Below are 6315 nucleotides of genomic sequence, written 5' to 3'. Positions count from 1 at the left end.
AAAAGCCAGGGGAAAAACACATGGAGGTGTAGTTTACATTGGGTAGGAACTGTAAGCAGTCACTATCAGGCAAAAGGGACTTCCGAGTTGGAATTTTTGGAGAGAAACATGGAGAACATTTTAATTCAGGCCTGTTTTCCTCCATTGTTCCCTACCTTTATTCTAGGACATACCACAGAGTACAAACCATGCTTTAGTGATATTGATCAGAACACAGATGACTGAGTTATGAGAGGCCATGAGCTTTCCAAGGTCGGTTTCCTAAACCAGTGCTTCTCATCAGTCCGGTCCCCACTGGCCAGAGCTGTTGATATCCTGGAAGATAATCTTATATTTCTGCAAAGGTAGGAGAAGGCTCTGGGGAGAAATGGTGTAAGTTTTTATTTTTTATTTTTGATTATTATGGGGACATAATACGTGTAGGTATTCATGGTGGAGGTACTTGTGATGTTCTGATACATGCATGTGGTGCATAATCATCACATCATGGTAATTGGGGTGTCCATCACCTCAAGCACTTATGTCTTTTTGTTAGGAACATCCCAATTCTACTATTTTAGTTTCATTTTTGTTTGTTTTTGAGAGACAGAGTCTTGCTCTGTTGCCCAGGCTGGAGGGCAGTGGCAAGATCACGGCTCACCGCAACCTTGACTTCCTGGGCTCAAGTGATCCTCCGGCCTCAGCCTCCCATGTAGTTCTATTAATAGAACTAAGACAAAAAAGGCCATAGGCTTTCAGAGGCCATGGTGACCACAAGAGGCTGATGCACCACCATGCCTGGCTAATTTTTGAACGTTTCCAAGAGAAGAGGTCTCCCTATGGTGCCGAAACTGGTCTCAAACTCCTGGGCTCAAGTGATCCTCCTACCTCGGCCTTCCAAAGTGCTGGGATTACAAGTATAAGCCACATATCCAGTCTAGCAATTTAAAAATATACAGTAAATTATGGTTGACTGTTGTCGCCCGGTTGTGCTGTCAAATACCAGATCTTATTTAACTATAGTTTTGCAGCCATTAACCATTCCCATTTTTTCCCCTTGCTCCCTGCTACCCTTCCCAGCCTCTGGTAACCATCATTCTACTCTCTATCTCCATGAGTTTGGTTGTTTTAATTTTCAGCTTTCCCATATGAGCGAGGACATTTGAAATTGGTCTTTCTATGAGGAATGGCATGAGTTTGACATAGAATGCAATGTGTTGAAGCACTCAGAGTCAGCAAATTTCCAACACATCCCTGGCCCTGCCTACAGCCTGCAGCTTCCTGTATGCCTTGTAAAGGGAGACTTCTGTTTCTACCAGATCTGAGTTCTAAAGGTGTTTTTAAACATGGCAATATTGTGTGATTAACCCTTTGAAGAAGACAGTAGCCACCTGAATACATCAGTTCTTACGTGTTAATTAAAAATCAGTATCTTTGCTTTGTATCTATTAATAGAACTAAGACAAAAAAAGGCCATAGGCTTTCAGAGGTCACAGTGACCACAAGAGGCTGATGCAGTCAAGAAATTCTTCACAGAGGGCATGGGGCGTGGATGTGGCTCTGTCACTTTTTCCCAGAACCACCCTCACTCCTGCAAAGACTGTTGACTCCTTACCCAATATTCACTCTCCATGTCTTCCTTAGTAGAATAACTGCAGCATGGGAAAGTGCCTGGCTAAAAGGCTACATTTTTCATCCTCCCTCGCAGTAGGGGTGGCTAATGAAATCCCAGGAGATGTTGGGTGGTCAGGGTTGCCAGATCAAATAAGGGACACTTAAATTAGAATTTCAGTAAATAATGAACATTTCATTGTTGTTGCCGTTGTTGTTGAGACCGAGTCTCATTCTGTCACCCGGACTGGAGTGCACTGGCGCCATTTTGGCTCACTGCAAGCTCCGCCTCCTGGGTTCAAGTGATTCTCCTGCCTTGGCCCCCTGAGTAGCAGGGATTACAGGTGTGTGCCACCACACCTGGCTAATTTTTATATTTTTAGTAGAGATGGGGTTTTGCCATATTGGCCAGACTGGTCTCGAACTCCTGGCCTCAAACGAACCACCCACCTCGGCCTCCCAAAGTGCTGGGATTACAGGCATGAGCTACCTTGCCTGGCCTACCCCTTTTGTCTTTTTTCCCATTTTCTTTCCTGGGATATGGATGCTATGACTAGGGCTCCAGCCTCCTTCTTGGGTCATGAGGTTAAGGATGGCAGATACAAAAGACAGAGGACTGCATACCTTCAGACTTTCTTAGGTGTGATAGTAACCATTGATTTTCTTTAGCTGCTTGTTGTACCTCTGTGATTTGCATCCAACTGCTCTTCCTAACTGGTGTAGCCATAATAAAGGGTGCATTGTGGCGGCAGCAGCTGAAATTGATGAAGAACCAGTCAGTAAAGCAAAACAGAGTTGGAGTGAAAAGAAGACACAGAAGGCTATGTCCAAACCTGTCTTCAACAGGTTACGGGGGTTACTAGAGTCACTATCCGGAAATCTAAGAATATCCTCTTTGTCATCACAAAACCAGATGTCTATAAGAGCCCTGCTTCAGATACCTATATAGTTTTGGGGGAAGCCAAGATCGAAGATTTATCTCAGCCAGCACAAGCAGCAGCTGCTGAGAAATTCAAAGTTCAAGCTGAAGTTGTCTCAAACATTCAAGAAAACACATAGACTCCAACAGTACAAAAGGAGAGTGAAGAATACAAAGTTGATGAAACAGGTGTAGAAGTGAAGGACATAAATTGGTCAAGTCTCAAGGGAATGTGTGGAGAGCAAAGGCAGTCAGAGCCCTAAAGAACACAGTAATAATATTGTAAATGCTATTATGGAATTAACAACGTAACCATCTGAGAGCAACTTTTTTTGGTGTCTCAAATGAGTGACTGCAGCTTGGTTTGAAATTTGTACTGCTCTTATCATAAATAAAGTTAAGGCTTCTTATTGGATGAAAAAAAGAAAAGAGTGCATTGTTATTTTTGGCATTTGGTTCAGTCCGTTTACCATGTGTCATTTTGCATTTGCCTCTTGTGTATAATAAACCATTCTACTTTTTTTTTTTAGGGATGGAGTCTTGCTCTGTCGCCTAGGCTGGAGTGCAGTGGTGTGATCTTGGCTCACTGTAACCTCCATCTCCCAGGTTCAAGCAATTCTCTTGCCTCAGCCTCTCGAGTAGCTGGGATTACAGGCATGTACCACCACGCCTGGTTAATTTTTTTGTATTTTTAGTGGAGACCGGGTTTCACCATGTTAGCCTGGCTGGTCTCGAACTCCTGACCTCAAGTGATCTGCCCACCTCGGCCTCCCAAAGTGCTGCAATTACAGGCATGAGCCACTGCACCTGGCCCTAATTTTTGTATTTTTAATAGAGACGGGATTTCTCCATGTTGGCCAGGCTGGTCTCAAACCTCTGACCTCAGATGAGGCCCCCACCTTGGCCTCCCAAAGTGCTAGGATCGCAGGCATGAATCACCATGCCCGGCCTTTATTTTCACTTACTATATTTTGCTAAGGACCCTGAGAAAAGTGGATAGTGTTCCCTACATTCTTTGAAATGGTAGCCCTTAACATGAGCTTCTACATGGTGTTATTACCTGACTACTCTGCAAATTGCATTTAGGTATTTTGAGTAATTGCTTTAGATAATTAATAATAATAATACTTATTAAGCAGAATAGTTCCTATCTCTGCACAGAGATTTGTTCTGAAAACTCAAGACCCATGAAACGGTACTCTGAAACCCCAGAATCATATTTCAAAACAGTTTTGACAACTGTCTTATATGTTGTAAAGATTAGCTAAGGAGAGTCATGGGCACAGGAAAAGCTAATTTGCAAAGCGCCATCAATAATTCAGGAATGATGTAAAACCTAACTCCTTCAGCCTTGTTAGCAAGTCGACTGCTTTGGGTGTCCACTGTGAGGTATTCTGGGAAACGAAAGGGGTCCTAGAATTAGCCTCCTTGCAAATGAGCTCAAGCTAACTGGCCTAGAACCAAAGAGAAGTGACCTGGGCTAGGAACTGTATAAACACCTGCCCTCCCTTTCTGCAGTGGAATCTTTCAAAGGTTAAACAACAGTAAATAATCAACTAAGATTTCTCAGAGTTGCTGCATTTACCTTCCTCTACTTTTTTTTTTTTTTTTTTCTGTCTTTGCCCATGAAGATGAAGCAACTTTGGAATGAGAGCAATATTTCCTTTTAGGACTCCCTGCTTCAGACATGCAGAGAACAAGCTCAGGCCTGGCCTGACTGGCAGAGACTGCCTGCGGGAGAGAGCTGGGCTTGAGGTATGGGTGAGGGATGGTGAGTTAGAATTTAACAGAAGGGGAGGAGAAGAAAACTCATATGATTTTGTAAGTTTCCACACAGGCCTTTCAGCAACATCTATCAGCAAAAGAGAGGCAACAGAATCTTGCACCTTGAAAGTCATTGGGGGCAAAGAGGGTCTGGGAGTCAGCTCCTGGAATATCAGCTATACTACAAAAAAGAAATAAGTAATGCAAAGGAACAAGCAATACACATATGTAGAGAGACTGACCTAGAAGATCTGGCCTTGGTATCTGGGAATTGGTAATGATGTCATGATGGTTAGCTCAGAGGAGATGATGGATGAGCCCACTTGTATGCATCTTTATTACAAACGCAAATAAAACTTGGAATGATGTGAGTTGGCAGAAAAAAACAGTCAATCTGTTCATTAGTGTTCTCTTCACAATGTGAAGGGGGAAAAGAACTATTTTTTTGTGTCCAGGGAATATTGAGTTATGTATAATATTCATTCAGCAAACATTCATTGAGTAATGACTGTTTGCCGGCAGTATGCGAGGTGCTGAGAGTGCAAGAATTGTACAAAGCCCCTCCATTGCCCACTCTCGATAAGAGGACAGCCAGAGGCAGTCACCTTTTGTTTACTATGTTTCTCTTAAGGTAAAGACAATCGCTGCTCAAAACAAAAGTACATATCACATGTTGATAGGCAAGTTTGCAATAATTCTTTTTCTTTGTAAGGGGTTTATTACAAGCCCAGGAGTAAAACTTAGAAGATCTTTTTTTTTTTTGTTTGTTTGTTTGTTTTTTTTTTTTTTTTTGAGACGGAGTTTCGCTCTCCCCCAGGCTGGAGTGCAGTGGCCAGATCTCAGCTCACTGCAAGCTCCGCCTCCCAGGTTTATGCCATTCTCCTGCCTCAGCCTCCCGAGTAGCTGGGACTACAGGTAGAAGATCTTTTTATGTTAGAAATCTTTTCTCTGCCACTATATACTAAACACTTTAGTCAAGTCCTTTAATTTCTCTGGGACTAAGTTTAAACATTTATAAAATCAGGTAATAGAAAGTAGAACTAGACTGATTTAATGAATCCTGGTTTAGGACAAGCAATAAGAGGAGGTTGAGGGCAGAGAGCCACTAACTAGACACTTAGAAACAGTAGGACTTCAGACTCCTTAGCCCTCAAAGTGTCTTAAAGTCTTAGTTTCTTCGTATGAGAAATGGGGATAATGCAATACTTTTTGGGAGGGTGAAATAGATTAAGATAATGAACTTGGTTCAATGCAGGTCACAATAAGAATCGCAGTGTGAATGTTGCTGTTTTTATCCTACCCTGAAACTATTTGAATCTTTTCAAATCAATTCCTTGTTTGTATGAACAGATACTGCATGTACACATGCCTCTCTTACATCACTGACCTCTCAGGAAGCAGTTAACTGGAAAATTGCAACATATTGGGGGCATAAACATGGAATGGATTCACTTTTTGGTCCCTAAAATCAGCACTTTTTGTGTGTGTGTGTGTGAGATGGAGTCTGGCTCCGTCTCTCAGGCTGGAGTGCCCTGGTGTGATCTCGGCTCACTGCAATCTCCACCTCCCGGGTTCAAGTAATTCTCCTGCCTCAGCCACCTGAGTAGCAGGGACTATAGGTGCCCGCTACCACACGTGGCTAAATTTTGTATTTTTAGTAGAGATGGAGTTTCGCCATGTTGGTCAGGCTGATCTCAAACTCCTGACCTCAAGTGATCCACCCTCCTCGGCCTCCCAAAGTGCTGGGATTACAGACGTAAGCCGCCGTGCCTGGCCCCTAATCAGCACTTTCCATGGTGCTGTGTCTAATCCCTTTTTCTGTCCAACAACATCCAGGGCAGATTGTAGAAATCTGCCGTTTTAAAAAAGTAGGTCTGCATAATTTAAGTCTCATTCTGGTTCACAGCTTCTCTCTTCCACTCCACCCTTTCCTAGGCTCCTTCAGTGTGTCAAGTGGGGAGGAGGCGAAGAGGAAGGGATCAGTGTCTCTCAGCTGCCCGCACACATCTGCAGTCTTTTCACGATGTCAGTGCTATGCCACA

At 43.2% G+C, this 6315-nt stretch overlaps 1 pseudogene; it reads left to right on the top strand.

Moving 5' to 3' along the window:
- The first annotated feature begins 228 nt into the window (after positions 1-228).
- On the top strand, positions 229-2900 carry LOC126931648 (nascent polypeptide-associated complex subunit alpha-like; annotated as a pseudogene).
- Positions 2901-6315: the final 3415 nt, after the last annotated feature.

Source organism: Macaca thibetana, chromosome 11, assembly GCF_024542745.1.
Source record: "Macaca thibetana thibetana isolate TM-01 chromosome 11, ASM2454274v1, whole genome shotgun sequence".
Taxonomy (NCBI): Eukaryota; Metazoa; Chordata; class Mammalia; order Primates; family Cercopithecidae; genus Macaca; species Macaca thibetana.
This window is presented reverse-complemented; position numbering and strand designations above follow the sequence as displayed.